This window comes from Rattus rattus, chromosome 4 (genome assembly GCF_011064425.1).
Source record: "Rattus rattus isolate New Zealand chromosome 4, Rrattus_CSIRO_v1, whole genome shotgun sequence".
NCBI classification, from domain to species: domain Eukaryota; kingdom Metazoa; phylum Chordata; class Mammalia; order Rodentia; family Muridae; genus Rattus; species Rattus rattus.
The window spans coordinates 158,838,119-158,858,837 of record NC_046157.1 but is presented as its reverse complement, the minus strand read 5'-3'; the positions used below and the strand labels follow the sequence as shown (position 1 = coordinate 158,858,837).

At 42.5% G+C, this 20,719-nt stretch overlaps 1 protein-coding gene across 3 annotated transcripts in view; it reads right to left on the bottom strand.

Annotated features, from left to right (window-relative positions):
* The window catches only part of Dis3l2 (DIS3 like 3'-5' exoribonuclease 2), a 350,417-nt gene extending 333,332 nt beyond the window's left edge, over window positions 1–17,085 (bottom strand). For all 3 annotated transcript variants that reach the window (XM_032901537.1, XM_032901540.1, XM_032901539.1), the window contains exon 1: window positions 16,988–17,085. The gene's annotated coding sequence lies outside the window, so the exon portion shown is untranslated. The remainder of the gene's footprint in view (window positions 1–16,987) is intronic.
* Between the last annotated feature and the right edge of the window lie 3,634 nt (window positions 17,086–20,719).

Sequence of the window (20,719 nt, the reverse complement as noted above, 5' to 3'; positions counted from 1 at the left end):
ATACAAATCTATAATTAAAAATTTAAATAAAACATATTCATGCCAAGCATGGTGGCCATGCCCATAATGCCAGCACTTGAGAGGCTGAGTAAGGAAGACTGCTGTAAGTTTTGCAGTCTGGGCTACATAATGAGATCCAGGAGATCCTAGGCTATGAAGTGAGAGCATCATAAGACTATATCATGTCTACAAAGTGAGTGCCAAGAAAAGAAGGGGGAGGGTAGGAAATATTGTGATGCTTATCTACATGTTCACTTTAATACCTAATCTTTCATCTATCCCTAAACAAGCACACACATCTTAAATTATATTAAACTACTAAGAAAACTCTTTAATCTCCTTTATAAAACTCAATTATGGGTTACAAAGTCAAAATTCTGTCTGTCTGTCTGTCTGCCTGTCTCTGTGGCACTATTTAACTCAAGGCCTCATGCCTGCTAGACAAGTGGTCTACTACTGAGCTATATTACCAATCTCTTTTTTTCCTCCATTTTTTGTTTGTTTTGTTTTACAAAGTGTCTCCAATACAGAGTGTCCCTAAGTTGTCCACCATAGCTGGCCTCAAACTGCAATTCTCCTGCTGCAGAGTCCTAAGTAGCTTGGATGATAGGCTATTCCATCATACCCAGACACGATGCAAAATATCCTACTTAGCAATCAACTCAGTAACACTACAGCTATTAGGCTCGGGGAGGACGGTTTCATCAGTAAAGCACTGGCTCTGTAAGCACAGAGACCTGAGTCCAGTCCCTACAACGCATATAAAAATCCAGGCGTGGTGAAGCACATCAGTAATCGCAGTGATAGGCAGGCAGAGACAGGAGGACCCCTGGTGCCCACTGGTCAGCCAATCTAGACATGACACATGAAATGGTTCTCCATCTTACACACATACACACACACACACACACACAAACACACACTAAAAAACTACTAAAGGCCTTTATGTACATAAATCATAAATTGTATGAGACAAGACAAACATAGGAACAATACAAATTCCACAGTGTGTTAGAAAGGCAGTTACTTAATGAGAGCTGAAAACGAACTGATCTACCAACCATACACAGCATTTCCATAGTAATCGCTGCCATCATCTAAAAAGTAATAAGACATAAACAGAACCGCAAAGCCCGCCTGCATGGCCAATTTTACCATGGCAATTTGGAAAAATATGTGACTTTCATAACCTACAATCTGCTGAAAGAAATGACTAAAACAAACAAGAATTGAAACTAGTTTCCCCTAGTTTCATATCATTTCAAATAAAATGTCAATGTTTGTCAAAGCATTCTTTAAATTTTACACATGCTATCACTATCAAGCTGGCTTCTGTGAGTAATTTAACAAAAGTTCGTTTTGTTAAGGTCACTTATATCATTACTTTGTCCTTGGTAAAGTGTTGCTATAACAATGTATAACACTCTCAGATCTGCCACTACAAACATCTGGAATTCACTACCTATGGAGTCAGCCACGTTCTGGCCTACTGTAACATAACGTCTGTATCATGTCTTAGGCAGCACTAGAAGACATACAAAGTCACAAACATCTACCTTAAAATGCCCGAAGTCAGAGAAAAAAATATATAATTCAAGAAATATAGAGGATTGCAGGACACAAAAAGGCCTGGGGAGTTAAATTCAAATATACAGTGAGATGTGGGCAGCTCAATGGCCCCTAAGCCAACCTGCCGGCTCCAGATCTGGTCTGTTCACCTTGCAGTGAAGGATCTGAGAGGCCCAGCAAACTCAACCTAATTCTAGCCCCCATCTCTGTGAAGGAAACATTGTCTACATTTGCACTTTTCAACGTGCTTTGGAAGACGGTGACCCTATGGTCTGTAGCTTTTCCACATTTCCCATATAAAAACTACTACTGAGATCAAAGGGACTCGACTCTGCAGGGCCCTGGGACAGGGACTAGGCACTGTTAAGCCCACTAACTGCTTTCAAGGACTGCTAAATGCTTCAAGAATACTAGCTTTGTGTTCAGTTTTAAATATCTTATAAATGCCATTTTTCCCTGTAAACTGAAACTTTTGGGAATACATAGAATTGAATAGAAGTGAATAGGGTACCCTTGTGCCTGGAAGTTGGAGTAGGGACCCATCAGCTAGGCAGCCTCCTCTCTGACAACTGGGTAGACTGACCTCAAGACAACCCAGCTTCTTCAGACACTTTATCGCTCTGAGAATGCACCAGCTGCCAGGAACACTGCAGTGAAAGCCACAACTCTGGCTCCAGGAGGCCTTGCTCTCCTCACAACTGCCTGCACTGACCTTGGAAGGCATCAATCCAGTCAAGGCAAGATTTAGTAACCTTTAGATAACTTTGAGGCTATTCTCACTCAAGTTACTCCTCAGTAACTCAGCAGGAAACCTGTCCCTATGCAGGGCCTATGCTCAATGGAACTGGACACTATACTATGATTGGTACAAATACAATCCTTCATTTACATGCTACATATATGCCCTCCCAAACTATATAACCATTGTGTAAAGTTTACTTTGTAATCAACTAACAGACACCTTTTGAGAAGGCTTCTCCCACTGGTCTTTTCTTGCCCACCTGTGACTTTATAGTAAAAACATGGTGCTAAACTGACAGGTCAAAGAGGAGATGGTGTTACTGGCAGAAACAGGCAACTTATAGAAAGCTAGTGAGGACCAAAGTGCTACAGGGAGTAGGGATCTCAGCTGCAGCTGAGATCACAGAGGCTGATATCAGAAGATGAGAGGAAGCAGAAATCCAAAACTGTGAGAGACAGAAGGTTGTAAAGAAACAAAGATGAGAATTAGAATAATTCAGGAAATTGCCAAGCCCTGGGGACTGAGAGTCCGTAGAAGCCATGGTCCAGACTCTCAGGGTTCAAGAACTGTAACACTGCTGCCTGGTGCATTGCTGCTGCTTACTACCAACCCTAGACACTGCAATGAACTGGTTTCCTGGTCAGAGTGTAATGCCACTAACAGTCAACGCTCAGAACAGTAAACCCCCAACCTAAGCATCTATGACTGCGAGTTTCTGACCTCCAGGGCTAGGAGCCATAGCCTCTATTCTTCAGGATTGTAAATGATAAACCTGTTAGCCTGCCTAACCATGGGTTCTTAGCACTCGAGGGTCCAGAACCACCAAGACTAAAACAGCCACCCTTTGCCTATTCACAACTTCCATCCAGAGATAGAAATAGCCCAAACCAGCCCATTGGTAAGACCATCACTCATAAGAACCATCCCATGAATTTAGTACTTAACAATCTTAGGTACATGCAGAGAAACTGTAAAATACAAATAAGGAAACAAATTCAAGCAGATAACTGAAACAATTCCAAAAATACTCAAGTACAACTATGACCCACCTAGACCCTACATGTTTAGTGAGACAGAATAAAGCATAGCTTGGGAACCCAGGGAAGCAAGCCAGTGTTTGTGCAAAGTGTGAGCAGGGATCAGAGCACGGGCCAGCTCCAAAGCGAAGCTCAGAACCATAGGTGAGTACTTTACATCTTCAGGCTGCAAGCATCCAACTCATCCCAGAAGAGCTGCAGCACAAGATCCCACCGCCTCTGGGTGTTAAATGTAAGCCTGCAACCATACAGAGCACCATACAGAGCACCATACAGAGCACCATACAGAGCACCATACAGAGCACCATACAGAGCACCATACAGAGCACCATACAGAGCACCATACAGAGCACCATACAGAGCACCATACAGAGCACCATACAGAGCACCATACAGAGCACCATACAGAGCACCATACAGAGCACCATACAGAGCACCATACAGAGCACCATACAGAGCACCATACAGAGCACCATACAGAGCCTGGGCACGCAGTCCACCAAGGCAGATGTGAAGAAATCTAGAGATGGCAGTCCCCACAACTACAAGCTTGGCAAGCCTACACACATGCAATTTATGGTGCTGCAGAAGAAGAGGGCATCAAAGATGCCTGGGAAAGATAAAGATTACAAAACTGCCCTCCTCCAGGGAGAGGGAAACTCTTTCTTTGAGAAATTAAAGACTGAGCAGAGCACTGAAGGACAACCTGAAAGAAATAATCCTTAACTAATGTGAAGTGCAGAGACCAGGCACTCCACAGACCCAAACAAGCTAACCAAGAAGGGAGGCCCATGCGAGGACGCCAGAATCTCACTTAGAAGGGGAATAATATAGTCGAGGGAGGCAGAAGGAGGAGTGAACTGGGGGAGAGGGATGAGGAAGGGAAAAGGGACAGGGTTCAGGATCAGGTGGGGGAGGGCCAGGAGAATGAATGGAAATATGCAACTGGTGGACGTGGGAGAGAGGGGAGCATCTCCAGGACATGCCAGAGACCTGGGATGGGGGAGGCTCCCAGGAATCAATGGGAGTGACCTTAGCTGAGACTCATAGCAGTGGGGATATGGTAGAGGCAGGTGAAAACCCAGTGGATTGATAGGGACACTAACCCACCCACAAAACTTTCAACCCAAAATTTATCCTGTCTACAAGAAATACAAGAATGGGGGATGGAGAGTCTGAGGGAATGGCCAACCAATAACTGGGCCAACTAGAGATCCATCCCATGGGCAAGCACCATCCCTGACACTATTAATGATACTCTGTAGACAGGAGCCTAGCACTGTCCTCTGAGAGGCTCCACTCAGCAGCTCATCGAAACAGATGCAGAGCCCCACAGCCAAACGTTGGATAGAGCTTATAGACACTTATAGAAGAGTTGGGAGAAGGACTGAGGACCCCAAAGGAGATAGGAACTCTACAGGAAGACCAACGGAGTCAACTAACCTGAACCCTTGGGGGCTCTCGGAGACTGAACCACCAACCAAAGAGCATACATGGGCTGAACCTAGGCCTCCCCACTCAAATGTAGCATGTGTGCAACTTGGCCTTCATGCAGGTCCCAAAGAACTGGAGCAGGGGCTATCCCTAAAGCTGTTACCCATCTGTGGGATAAGTTCTTCTAGCTGGTAAACCTAGTCTGGCATCAGTGGGAGAGGATAGGCCTAGCTGTATAGAGACTTGATGGAGGTAGCGGGGTCAGTGGGGGGCCTCCACCCCCTCAGAGAAGAGGAGAGGAGATGGAGGAAAGGATTGTGGGGGAAGGGGCTGGGAATAAGGGGCAGCAATTGGGATGTAAAGTGAATAAATAAACTTAAAGGGGGGTTAAAAAAAAAAGTCTCGGGGCTGGGGATTTAGCTCAGTGGTAGAGCGCTTACCTAGGAAGCGCAAGGCCCTGGGTTCAACCCCAGCTCCGAAAAAAAGAACAAAAAAAAAAAAAGTCTCCTCAACTCCCAAATGCCCAAAACTTCATTTCAAATACTACTTCCTGTAGTAGACACCAAGCAGGTGCAAAACAGGCTCAGTGTTAGCTCCATTTGAAAGAGAAAATACCTAGTCACCACGAAATGACTGGAATACCCGCAAACAAAAAAAGTAACACTTGTTTGTGCCAACAACATAAGAAAATTAAAACATCAGTTTCTGGAAGGTCAAACATTGCTGCTATGAGCTAAATAGTTAATGGAAGACAGAGCTTAGTGGTTAAGAGACCTTGAGAGTCAAAACACCAGAGATGAATCCAACCTCTTATCTCTTAGAAGCTGTGACTTGGACAAAGCGCCTCACCTTTCTTTGCCTTGGTTCCATCACCCATATGATCCAGTGAGAATAAAATGCATCTTGTAAAGCTGTATTGAATTGATTAGTCCATAAAATAACATACTAACTAAAACAAGAAAAGAGAAATAAGATACTAAAGGAGACCTTAGTAACAGTTTATGAGTAGGAGACAGTGGACCTAACAGAAGTAATATCTGAGTTAAATTAAACTAATAATGATTGTGCATATGTAAGAAAATGTCTTTACTATGCCAAACACTCGCTGAAATATTTGGAGGTAATGGTTTATGCAATTTACTCACATGCGTTCATGCATTTAAGGGGGAAAACTGTATTGCATACGTGCATAAAGAAAGGCAGACAGAGCAGAAAGAGAAGAAATGTTAACCACAGGAGAATCTAAATGCATGTGCACTTTGAGCATTTATGCTAAAGAAATGAACATTATGTTTGCACATGAATGCTCACAGCAGCTTTATTCAAACAGCCAAAAGCAGAACAATCTTTCCACAGAATGACCAGGCTGCTGCAGAATTCTACTCAGCAGTAAAAAGATACAAACTACTGATACACACAACAACCAGAACAAAGCTTAGGGGAATGATACCAAGAGAAAGAAACCCCACAAGTTATGGACCATGTGGCTCCATTTATGTAGTACCCCTGAAATGAGAAAACTGTAGAGAAGAGCTGAGTGGTACCCAGGCTGGGTAGGGGCAGACATGACTGAGGCTATGAAAGGGTAATGAGAAGACTCTTCTGCACATCTACTGTGGTGGTGATCACACAAACACACAGATATACAGCTCACACAATCTCTGGTGAGTACACGTGAAACTGGAAAAACAAGAATACAAAGCACCAACATGTGGTAATACAGAGAAACAGTGGCTGAGATGCCCTGGTAATAATAATACACTACAGTTTTTCTAGAGAGAACTGAGTGAAGGGCAGTTGGGCTCTATCTCTATTATTTCTTACTACTGTGTGTAAGTCTACAAATATCTCAAACTATAAGTTTAACTCAAAAAGAAAGTTTTAAAAGAAAGTAGCCAGACATGGTAGCTTGAGAGGCAGAGGCAGGCCAATCTCCCTAAGTTTGAAGTCTACCTAGCCTACATAGTAAGTTCCAGGACTGCCGTGGTTACACAGAGAAATCCTGCCTCATAAAGCAAAAATATAAACAGAAAATATAATAAACAATGAAAGCACCAAAGGCATCCCAATTAGCTTAAAAACAGGAAAAGGCTTCTACCAAAGGATATGGTGTTTTTGTTCAATGCCATTCTGAAGGAGCTAGTCATTGCTACATAAAAGGTGATATAAATAGCATTTCAGAATTATCATTATAAATGAAATCTACGTAGAAAATCCAACACAATCACCAGAAAAAGCATTGCAGTTGTTCAGTGGTATCCAAATACAAAGTTTTTAACTTACAGCTCAGAAGGAATGCTTGTAATGAAACTCTAGAAATTAATTCAAAAACTGGTCAGTTAGAAAACTCTATAAAGAACTCCATTTGTATTTTCTGTCTCTCCTTGCACAGCTCACATGCTATGTTTCCACTGGATCTCTAACAAGACAGCAGTCTCCAGTTCTCCCACATAAGCACATCCTCACTCTTCACTGCCTTCCAGGTTTTGGTCTCTACTTCTTCTTTATAAGTTAACGATTCTAAAAGAAATTCAAAATGGTGCCTAGTCTCCCAAGGCCGTAAACATAGTCTTCCTACTTGGAACACTGGTTCCAAGACCCTCATGTACACCAAAATCCAAAGATGACCAAGTCCTTTATACTAAATGGGACTGTATCTGTCTGTGCCCATCCATCTATACACTTAGACTATCTCTGACAGGGGAAGAGCTGGCTCGATCAAAAATCAAACCCTACAAGCACATACACCTGAGTTCAAGCCCAGAACCCAAGGAACAAGAGCAGGAATACTAGCTGACACTTGTAATCCTATCGTGGGAGGCACAAAGGATCCATTCCTGACACTTACTGAACAGCCAGAGTAGCCTAATTGGTGAGTTCCAGGCCTATCTCAAAGGAGATGGGTGGCCTCCCTGTGTATGATACCAGAGATTGTCTTCTAGTCACCATGTAAACATGCACACTCACACAGAGAGAAATACTTTCAAACACACATATACTTGCATGTGAAAGAATTGTCTTTATATTCAATTTAAATCCTATGCAAATCATGTATTGACAGCACAGTCAGAGCCCACACCTGCTCAGTGCAATGACTCTGATCTGTTGTTATCTGAATCCTTATACACAGGCCCCATGGATACTGAGGACAATTGTATTTTGAATAAGTTTAAGCCAGTTCTCAGACATGAAGTTCTATGGTTTCTTCCTTAACCTGAACCTCCATTCTTTCCAGGAGCTTAGACTCCTTTCATCAACTCTGGGAGACTCTTAACAGGGCATTCTTCCTTGGGCCTCAGAAACATCTATCTTTGTGAGGCTTCTCTCTCTGACAAATTTCAGGTTCTCAGTCAATGAAAACCAGTACATAGCAGAACCATGTTTAATGCAACCATTCCTGGTTACGAGTCTCCCACATTTACCCCAGTTCCAAACTACAGTGGCTTCTAAACCACTACCACCTAGACCCACCAGGAGCTGCCATGTCTGCAGGAGCAAGGAGAGTACTATGACGGTACCCTTGAATGTCTCCCAAGGAGCCTTGTGTTATTAGGAAATGGCAGAACCTTTAAGAGTTTTATGTTATTGATGACAGCCCTTGAAGAGGGTAATAGAATCCTGGCCTCTTTCTACTTCTTTCCTTTGTTCTTTGGTCATAGCATGTCCAATTTAGGTTTGTCATGCACTCCCACCATGATGTGACTTCACCACATACCCAAAACAACAGACTTCTAGTTCATCGCAGGTTGGACCTCCAAAACTATAAGCCAAAATAGGTTAGTCATCTCAGATATTGTGTTACAGCCATAGCTGACTAACACAATATATGTTGAAGTCCTAAACCTGAAGCTTCTCAGCATATAACTTTATTTGGTTTCTGCAGAAGTAATTAGTTTGACATCATATAAGAGTAGGGACATACCCAGTGACTGTTGTGTTTATAAAAAGGAAAATTTTGAACATAGACACATTCCCAGAGATAACATCATGTGAAGACTAAGGCAAACATCAAAATGGTATGTCTAAAAGCCAAAGAATGCCAGAGACTGCCAGCAACCTCCTGAAGCTAGGAGAGGGAGAGATGGAACAGATTCTTCAGAGCCTTCAGGAATCAACTCTGCCAACACCTGGCTTCTGGCTTCCAGACCTTTGTGCTGTACATTTCTGTTGTGTAAATCACTCAGTGGTATACTGGACCCTCCAAATCCACAGGTTCTGCCTTGGTGGATTCAACAAACACAGATTGAAAAGAACAAAGAAAAAAATGCTGAATATGCTTACACTTTTTCATTATCATTATTCCCTAAACAACACAGGAATTGTGTTAGATACTTTAACTAATCAAGAAATAATTTCAAAAGGATATGCACAGGTCACATGCAAATACAGTGTTCCATATAAGGTACTAAAAACATCAGCACAATTCTCCAGGCTTCTGGAGCTACAGAAACAAAAGGCTGGAGAGGTGGTTCAGTAGTTAAGAACACTTGTTGCTATTACAGTGGACCTGAGTTCAGTTTCCAGCACCCACAAAGCGGCTCACAACCATCTATAATACCAGGCCTAAAGGACCCATCACCTCTTCTGACCTCCATGGACATGAAACATGCACATGGTGAACATACATAAACACAAACACACACACAAAATAATCTAAAATGAAAACGAAAATGAGAGACAATTATACTTTTATATATTGTATCCTGCTAAACCAGCAAATTAATGTATCACCATAACCAGGTTCAGGAGATCCAGTGAAAACCTCTCTCTCAACAACTTTTTCCGAAAAAAGCAAGAAAGTAACTACATAGGAAAAAAAAAAAAAAAAAAAGCACATAGCAGGGCCTCATTATTAAAAACAGACAAAAGTCTAAATAGTAAAAACTACTTTTTAAATTAGTTTTCAAATAAACTTACCAATGGTCGCTATTAAAAGATGCTTAATCAGACAATAAAGAAACAAATGCAGATATTTTTATGTGTGCTGAAGGTTATGCCTCAACAGATAAAGGATTTCTCACTACATGATTCTAAACAATGGTCAGCTATACAAGCGAAGAAAATTATTTTCATCTTTAAGCTACTGCCCTACTTCCCACCAAACCTGATAGTGATCAGGAAGAAAAGCAACAGATTTAATTGCAAAAGACTAAAACAGTAAATATTGAACACATACTCTACCTTAACCAATGTCAAATATCCTGGTTGCTGTTAAGCTATTCCAGCACATAGAAGATGAAAAATTTGGGGCTGGGAAGACATTTTATCAGTAAGGTCTGTCATGCAATCATGAGGACCTGAGTTCCAATTCCTGGGACCCATGTGGGGAAGAAAAAAGAGCTGGGCACAGATGCTTGCATTTTAACCCTATCGAGAGTGGCAGAGATGGAAAGACCATCAGCACAGTGAAAGACTTCAAGCCTCAAAAGATACAATGGAGGGCATGAAGAGATGGCTCTGCAACAGACAGCACCCACTGCTCTTCTCAAGGACCTAGTTTCAATTCCCCACACCCATATAGTGGATCACAACCATCTATAGCTCCACTTACAGAGGATCTGACAGCTTTAAAGCCTCTACGCACTGTACATACCTGGTGCACAAACACACACACTTAGGCAAACACATCATATAAAATAAAAATAGCAAATAAACCTCTTAAAATGCTTATCTATTAAAACAGTAAGAATAATACTTATGATATAACTTAGTAACATTCTCACTAAAGTTAAAATGTAGCTTAAATTATTTGTTTGTCTTGTTTTTCAAGAGCTGCCTGCTCTTCCAGAAGATCTTCATTTAATTCCCAGTAAGCACATAATGGCTCACAACTACCTGTAGCTAGGATTCCAGGGATCTGATACCTTCTTCTTAGTTCTTGAGGGCACTGCACACACATGTTACATAGATATATATGCAAGGAAAACAATCACACACATAAATTTTGTCATTGTTAGTGAAAAAAGTAGAGCCAGGCAGTGGTGGTACCCATCTTTAATCCTAGAACTCAGGAGGCAGAGGTAAACAGATCTGTGCATTCGAAGCCAGCCTGGTCTATAGTGTGAGTTCGAGGACAGCCTAGGTTACATAGAGAAACCCAGTCTTGAAGAATAAAAACAAAAACAGCTACAATGACTCTACAGTTGAAGCTGTATCCAAGTTCCTAAGATAGTGGAATACTCTTGGGTATAGTAAATTAACTGCTGAGATAATCAATAAATGAATCAGCATAAGGTATGCTGACTTCTTTGGAAGGAATTTTATGAACACAAGAGTTAAGACTTCTTATACAATAAACAATTCAATCACAAGCACTAACAAAGTAACTAAGTAACAGTAAGAAAACATTCTATCAATCAATCAATAACTGTGAATTAATTATGTGCAAGACTGTACTAAGTAATGAAGGCAAATTTTAAAAGATGCCTGTCCTGGATCAGACTCATACAGTAGCTAAAGACATACAAAAGACTGTTTTGAAGCTAGACAAAAAAAAAAAAAAAAAAAAAAAAAACCTTCTACAACTCAGTCCAACTCCTTTGTTATCTGCTTTCATAGTCACACCCAATTCAGCCAAATACATGTCCCATCTTCCAAGCCCGTGCACTGCAATACACACTCCCTTGCCCCCTCCTGCCCACCCATACACCACACACCCCTCAGATGCTTCCCTCACAAGAGAGATCTGCAAAATTTCCTAACTTCCAAAGCCCATCCGAAACGCTTCCTGCATCTTTAGAAATCTTTATGGACAGCACAGCCCCATGTGCTACGTACGCTCTGTTACGGCATTCTTCCCCACTCATCTCCTGCTTTGTTTCTATATTTGTCTGTCTTGCTAGAATCAAGTTCTAGTTAGAAAAAAACTAAATTTCAATTTGAATCATTAGCTATCTGACCTGAACCAAAACAAACTCCCAGTTCTCTTAAGCTTCAGCTCCTGGAATACAAAATCAGGAGACCTTCACCTAGTGTGGGTTTAGGAGAGGGAATGGAAAGAAAGACACTGTGGTAAAGTGCCTTCGAATGACAACAAAGGATGTAACACTCTATATTCTTAATGAGCTAGAGGAAAAGTTGAATATATTAAGAAAAGTCAAGAAAAAGTATTCAGAAGATCCAAATAAGACCCCTAGAGATTAAAAACTATGGCACCAGGGTCTTTAAGATGGCACCAGGCTGTCACCAGCCACATCAGCCTAACAATTTGAGCTCCACCCCAGGAACCCATATAAAGGTAGAAAGAGGAATGATTTCACAAAGTTGTCCTCTGATCTCCACAGACATGCTATGGTATGTGGGCACATGCTCACACATACACACCAAGACAGAAGTTTAAAATTCTGGTGTCTGAGATTAAAGACACACCTTAGAAGAACAGAAGGACTGAACTAGTAATAGACTAGATACAGGAACAAGGCTAGTGACCTCTAAATATAGCAATGGGCAACAACATAAATCCAAAGAAAGAAATTAACAGAGCATCAGTGAGATGCAGAACCACCTCTTGCAACTTAATTACATTTAATCAAAATCTACAAGGGAGAGGAATAGGAAAGAAAAATATTGGGGAAAAGTGATAGTCAAATACTTTACCAAATTGATAGAAACTATTAAATCATAAATCAAGAAGTTCAATGATAACAAATACAAGGAACATAAAGAAAACTACACTAACATATACCACAATCAATTTGGTTAAACCAGTTTAAAGACAGTATCTTTAAAGCAGCCACAGAAAAAATACATATTATGTACCAGGAAACAAAATGATCTTGGCTGCTTTCTTATCAGAGACAAGTGAGACAGAAAACAATAAATGAACATCTTTTAAGTGATTGATTGGGGGCAGGGAGGAATCTAAAATTCATTACTCAAATGTTTTTCCAAAGCAAATAAAACAATTTTTCAGACATACAATCACCAACAAGTTCCCATTAATAGAAAGTTTAAAGGAAGTCCCTAAAGCAGAAATAAAATCATAATAGATGCAAATATGAGCATAAGCAGAGGAAAGAAGAGAAAATTAACTCAACGCATGTGTAACCATGTTCAGCTTTTTTGTTGGAGGTAAGGGTGAGTAGGTTGAGTCTGAGTTTCTCTGTGTAACAGAGCCCTGGCTGCCCTGGAACATGCATGTGTGCATACATGCATACATACATACATACATACATACATACATACATACATACATGTATCTGATTCTGGGCTGAAAAGATAGTTCAGTGGTTAAAACCCGTGTCTTGGGGATTGGGGACTTAGCTCAGGGGTAGAGCACTTGCCTAGCAAGCGCAAGGCCCTGGGTTGGTCCCCAGCTCAAAAAAAAGAAAAAGAAAAAAAAGGAAAAAAAAAAAAACAAAAACAAAAAAAAAAACAAAAAAAAAAAAAAACCCGTGTCTTGCAAGCAAGCCTGGGGACATGGGTTCGGAGTCCAAGAACCTATATAAATGCTGGGTGAGTGTGGCAGCTTGCAGGTACTTCAAACCTATGAAGGAGGAGACAAGGGATCCCCAGAACAAGCCAGACTATAAGACTAGTCACATCAGTGATCTCTGGATTTGAATGACAGACTCCACCTCAATAATGAGGCAGAAAATCAATACCGGATGACTCCCCACATCCAACCACAGGCCTCACCCAAACACGCGTCCATAAAATATTCATGCATACACAAAATATTCACGCATACACCATACACTTCATGAAAATAGGGGGAGGGGTAAATATGCTTTTTAAAGATGCTTACAAATAATGGAAACTGCACTGAGGCTGACAACACATAAAATAAGGTGACCAAGAACACCAACGTACAAGTAAACTCAACAACACTATGATTAATAAGGTCATCCAAAAAGAAACAGGTTTCATTCTTTCCATTAAAGAATCCAGATTTTTGTCAAAACAACAACAACCTTCCCACAAGAGCACTCCAAACCAGATAGAAACACTAACAAATACTGATATCAGGTAAGGGGAAAAAATACCAAGTATACACGAAGTGTAACAGAAAACTGAAGAAAAGGAACCATTTCCCAATTCATCAGGGTTCATTACATTACTGGCAGGCCAAAAAGATTTACAAAAACAGAAACTCTTTTGCCCCAAATCTGTGAATGAAGTCCAGAGACTAGCTGAGTACTTAAGATCTGACGGCTTTGAGCTGAGTGACGGTGGACAGACACAGGGGCAATGCACAAGTCCACTCAAAATATACAAAGGGCCAAAATTATGACAACAGACAGCAGAATGATGGTTGCCAAGAGCAGGCAAGGAGAGAACGGCTTTCTCTAGAAATAGGCTACATTTCATTATGAAAATGATTAGGAGTATGTGGATGGACGCATGCACCTGAAAGCCAGGAAGTCAACTTGGGTGTTATTCCTCAGAAGCTGCTTACCCTGGTTTTCATCTGGGAAAGCTTGGGGTTTGCTTTGTTTTGTTTTATTCTGAGCTTGACTCTCATTGGGATGGGGTTCACAGATTACAGCAAACCACAAGGATCCTTCTGTCTCCTAAGCACAACTCTTACAAGCACATGCCACCAGGTCTGCGTCTTACATGGGTGCTTGGGATGTGGAATTCAGGTCCTCGTGTGCTGCAAACACTTCACCAACTAAGCTAATTCCCAGCCTGACAGTAAGTTCGATATTATGAGTTTCACTACAAGTTAAAAAAAAAAAAAAAAAAAGTAAAAGAGACACAAAAACTAGTTCCCAAGCAGTAGTACTGATTAAAATTACTATTAGTCAACTAACCACAATGGTCTATTTTATATTTTTACTGAGGAGTCTAGCCTTTAAGAGCTGAGCCATCTCTACAGTCCCAGTTCTTTTGTTTTTCCCAAATAAAAGAAAAATGAGTACACCTTGCAAGTGGGACATGGAGACATCCCAAACTATAATAAAGCATGAGAGGGGAGCAATGAAATGGCTCAGGAAGTAAATATACTTGTCACAAAGCCTGGCCACCGGAGTTCAAGCCCAAGGGACCCACTTGGTAGCACGAGAGACTCCCACACATCACCCATAGACCTCCTCACACATACACACGCATGCACACGTTTAACAAATGTAAATTCAGATTTTTTATTAAATCTACAAAATAAAATATAGGGAGCAAGTTGAAGAACAAGGGATGAGAAAACAATGCAAATGCTAGCCTGGCGGGGTAGAAACACAAAGCATGCTATTCAGACACAAACATACTGTGTCATCCCCACCGGACACACAGCCTAAGTCCCTAAGTAAAACCTTCCATAGAGGCTTCTCTTTATTCAAAGCACAAAGGAAAATTCAGCCTGCCTACAAGGTCCAGCACAATCTGGCCCCACACCACTGTCCTACCAGATTGTTCCACATGCCTCCAGCTCCCAAAAGCTGTGCTTTCTTGTCCCTGATCCTCTCCAAACACCCTGCCAGCACAGGGTCTCTACCCTGTTATCTTCAGTGAGACTGAAGCACTTCCATTCCTATGCATCCTGAATACCTCCATTCATAGGTCTCATTTGTGACTTCTCTTAACACATCACAACTGGGGGTTGGGGATTTAGCTCAGTGGTAGAGCGCTTGCCTAGCAAACGCAAGGCCCTGGGTTCGATCCCCAGCTCCGAAAAAAAGAAAAAAAAAAAAAAAAAAAAACCACATCACAACTGTAGCTTAACATCATCTGCTAAAGACAGAAGCCACATCTGCGTCCATTCTCAACTCCACAGCTAAGCACAAGCACGCACTCGCATTAACACACACATGCTCATACATACACACACACACACACACACACACACACACACAAGCATGAACGCACACACACGCACCCCATAGATAAAACATAGAAATTGGCTGCTGAGTAACCATTGTTTTTGATGTCTCCTGACACAGTGCCTGCTACAAATGAAACACTCAAGATATCAAAGAGCAAAATTAGGTCTTACATATTAAACAGTAACCCTTCTTCAACGGTTGTGTTTTACATAAAAGTAAGACTGACTGCAGAAGCAAAAGATCTTGAAGGGGTAAGATCATGGTGTGTTTTAAAAGAAATGGATCAGGATCAGAGTGGCTTTAAATTTTTAAATAAGAACTAAAGAACACCACATGGAAATGTTTCCCAAACCATAAAGAATATTAAAAAAAATTAATTCACTCAGTCACCTCCAATATATAGTGTATCTATCCTTCAGAGCAAATCAACTACTATTTCCTCCTCAAACACGTTTCTGAAAGCACCAGCCTACATTTATTTCTCCACCCCCTAACCTACTACACAGCACTGAATATAACCACATAAGATTGTATTTAACCAAATGTCATCTTCCTGTTTCTCCAATAGTGCAATGTGTACAACCTCATATGTCTGCTAAAACTTATTTCAAGTGCATTAACACTACAGGTGCTTAGCACTGAAATTAAATGACACAATTTTCAATGGTGAGTCTTTAAAAGCTCCTGCATTTTATTTCTAAATAATTCTGCAAACTACTCACACCTTTGTTTTTACTCTACCATTCTATTAAGGGCAGCAATGACTAAGGTCTTCTTAGGTGCCACTTGTCCAAACTCAAAAGAGGTTTTCGGTGCCACTGTTATCTTTTGAAGTGTAAATTAGAGATACATTTACCCCTGCAGAGTAAATTTTACTTGAAATCTTTCCCAAGATTAGTCAGTCAGGTCCCAGGACGTTCCTTCTGTATAAAACTGGAAGTCACAGCAGCTATGATACAATATACTATCCACAACTCATTCATAACTGGAAAGCTAACTCCCGGGGAAATGGTCGGTTCAAAGTGTAAAACTAAAAGAGCCTCTACGCCCCAGAGACCGGATAAAGTGTATCACTTTGGAAAGCTCCTGCAATCAGCATGTGCTGCCTCTCAGTACTCCCGAGGCGCCGCAAGCCGGTCAGCCTCCATCAAGACCCACGAGAACACGTCCCCAGGTGACCCAAGCCTCGGGAAGCGGCGTCTTCCTAGACACCGGCCCCAATCCCTTCTCCCTCCTCTCTCACTGAATTGCACTACAAAAAGAAAGGGCCCGTAGGGCGTGAGGAGCCTGAGGCCCGGCTGGGGCCGGCAGAAGGCGACCAGAGGCGCTGGGGTCGGGCGCCCAGTGAAGCGAGGACGCACGGTCCGGGCCGCGGAGCGCGGCGCGGAGGGAAGGCCAGGCCGGACGGCCAGGGCGTGCGCAGGGGGAGGGGGCAGGAGCCTCACCGTCGCTCCCCGGAGGCCGGCGCCGCCGCAGACCCGCAGTTGCTAGGGAGAATGCGCTTCCGGGTCACGAGCGAGCGTTCCGAGAGCGACGGTGGCCGGATAGGGCCAAGAACGAAGCGCGGGGCTGGTGGGCGGTGAAGGTGTTGGTCGCTGTAGGACCACGGGATTGAGTGAGGGGCGGTGCGAGGCTCATCCCGCATGGGCGGCTCCCGGTTGGGCGACGGCAGCCTTTCTGCCTGGGGTCCCTCTCGTTCTACCTGGATCCTAAACCCACCACCCAGCCGGTGTCACGTTGCGTGTGTCACTAGACTTTTGGATGCTCTCATCTTCCTGTCCTCGCCGGTGGAATAACGCCAGCACCTTCCTTGTTACCAAGTTTTATTCATCCACGCATTGGCCCATCACTTCTTCACTGGGCACCTGTACATGGCTAGGTGCATTGTTGGCACGTGCAGGCTGGTAACCAAAGAGGTGACAGTGTCCGTCTATCCCAGATAAGCTGAGCGAAGGAAGCTGTAAAGCCTGCGCGAGAAAAGTTTGCCTAGGCAAAAGAAGAGAAGAGCAAGGAGACCTCAACCAAGTGGAGTGGGTGGGAAAAGTGTGTCAAGCTATGGAATACCTGCAACGCGGTGTTAAGCCTGCCAGAAGGCAGCATGGCCCCTACAGGCAAGTGGGTCAAGAATTGAAAACTCGAGGACTCTGTGAACCATAGAGAAGGAAACCCAAAGAGCATCAGAGAGGGGCTACCAGCTGTTGTGGAGATCATGTGTCCAAAGATGCCAATAGAATAGTCAAAATTCAATACTCATTGTCAAAGTAAGGAATGGGATCCACTTCTGGTGAAGGAGGCCAATACATTTTTCTCCATATTGAATCAAGAAAAGAAGATATGGAAAACGTCTGGATTTCTTACTCCTTTAAGAAGCCCCACCTTGGTATAACTTCCATGTTTGCTTAAGGAGTGAACCTGAGGATTCTTTATTTTATTTTTTTCTTGCTCTTCCTCAGATCCTTCCAGAACCCCAACCAAACTTCCATGTAAGCAAAATTTGCCTATTCAGACTGCAGAGAATAAATGGCAGGGACTTGGAGGTTCTGCGAATAGGAAGCCAAACCAGTGGAGACAGGGATGAGAAAAGCCAGAAGAGACAGAGAACAAAGGATTGTTGGGGGCAGAGGGGGTGGAGAAATGGGAGGTGAACTGAGAAAAACAAAAATAAACCCAAGACTAGAATGGCAAGGACAAAGGAAGGATTATTAGTGTCCAAGACCTCATTTTGATGGAACATCTGGCAGAAAGTGTTGATAACCGGCGTCAAGGTTGAGTGAGCATGCTACCATGACTTCCAAGTGTAGTGAGCTTGTCTTCCTCATGTGTTCTGAAAGACCACACACTCTGAGGTGGGTCTGGGCTAAGAGCCTTACTCCACGCACCTGTCTCTGGTCTACGTATAATCCTCATAGAACAAGTGTGCCCTTGAGTTCTTCCAAAAGACTTAGACATAGTGATTTCCCCTGGGAAACTGAATCTTTCCATGATTGGTTTAACCAGCTGTCTATGAAAGTGAATCAAGAAAAATATTTGTGTGGCTGAAGGTTATGGAAACCATATAGTCAAGAGGGCTGTCTTAATCCATTCTGACTGCAGTACTGAAATACCAGAGACTGAGCAGTCTATGAGCAGAGGCTGGGAAACCCAAAATTAAGTCACAGACCTATTTCAGTGTTTATTGTAGACCCACTTCCTGACTGATAATCAGGAATCTGTTCACCATATCCCCCACAAGACAGAAAATACAAATACAGACTCTAAAATCTGTTACAAGGAGACTGTCCCACCCATGGAGACTCGGTGCCCATGACTTAATCATCTATCAATGACTGCCTCCCAATACCATCTCATTAGGTGTTGGGAAAGTGGCGAAGGACACAGACATTCACTCTGTAGCAAAGGCCTAGATATAATACAGCAAACCAGGACCAGTAAGTAGTGATAGTTTGGTAAAAGTAAGCCACATCACTCATTCAGTGAATAAAAAGTACAAACCCACCTGGTGATCTAGAGAAGAGAAGGCCCAAATGCATGAGTTGGTGAATTCTGTCTAGCATACATACCTCATACTGCATTCTGTTGAAGGGTCAGGTGATTCACTAGGCTCCATTTGGTTGGGTTTCTGTGAGATGTCAGTGGTGTCATGAGAAATGGAAAGGCCTAATTTGCTCTGCACTTCAACCTCATCTATGCTTGGTCTCTGGGTGACTGATAGTCCATTAATGATACAAAATGCTCGAAAGTGTCTCGAAAGACCCAGCACATGAGTAGGATCACAACTCCCAAGCCCTGCTGGGATATGAAAAGTGCCTACAGCCTGAAGAAGCACACCAGCTTGATTCTAGGAGACATTGTGTCTACATCTTAGTTTCCTCTGCTGTAACAATATACCACAAGCTGGGAGCCATAAACAACAGAAACTTACACAATTCCTGAAGTTGTGAACTCTAAGATCAAAGTGTTGGCAGACTGTCTGGTCAGGACCAACTTCCTGTTTCCTGGCTTGTCCTGATCAGACAGGAAAAGAACTAGTTGGTTTTCTCATAAAAATACCAATCCCATTCTTGATGGCTTCACCCTTGGGTCATAGTCACCTTCCAAAGCCCCACCTCCTATTACCCTAGGACCTGTTTTCGGAATAGGAATCTGGAAGGACATAAACCTGCAATCCGTGACCTTGCTCTTAAACTCTTAAACCCTGCTTCACTGATGAGTTAAGGACTAATAAAGAACTGCTGGAGTCCCAGAGCGTTCCAGGGTTGGTTAATCTTGATTCCTAACCACCATTTCCTCTGCCCAGGGTTCTGTGTTAACACCCACCCAGTCACAACGGGAGGCACCAAGGAGTTGTCCCTGATTGCACATTTTCTGTCACCACATCTTTACACATTCATCAGCTGATCCTGGAAGTTGTCCTTTTCATCCCGCCCCAATTCCATTGGCATCAGAGACCGGGAAGAGAGCAGTTACTAAGTAACCTGGGATCAATTTAAAAAAATGTTGCAACCTCAAAAGCAAACCCAGGCGACAGAGGCAGGGTGTTTACACAACATATGCGTGGGAGTAAGTGTGTGAAAGAGTGAGGTGACCAAACCAAACACCACAGGAACTTCAGGGAGATAATGCAGAATCAGTTCATTCAGCAGCGTGATCTAACTGCTGTCTGTGCTGGTCTCATCACAGAGGAAGTGAAGGATCACGAGAAGAGTGTGAAGTAGGTTGGGAACTAAAAGCATTCCGAGAAGCAGTGTAAAGTGATGCTTGCTGGCCTGGAGGGATCTGGGGAGACTTCAGATCATAAAGACCTTATAGATGGCCTAAGTGCATGGGCCAGCGGGCTGTGGGAAAGCAAGAAAGATGTCTCAATGTCTCAGTACCTGGTCCAGCCTCCTCCCCGAGGTACCTACGCCCATCCAGGCCACTGTTTCCAACGGGAAGCTGTGTTCTGTATTCTGGTTTTGTCCTCATTTTACTTTGTATAAATGCTTGGGGCTTTTTTTCCCCCTTTCTAATATTTAATTTCTCTTATATTCCTTTAGAATGTAAATCCTACCAGAACATTTTTTTTAAATTCTTGGGTCTTATTGTTTTATTATTGTGTTCTCTTTTTACCTTACAGGTCCCTTTTACATTTTTTGATCTTGCCAGAGAGATTCCTCAGCAGTTAAGAGCACTGGCTG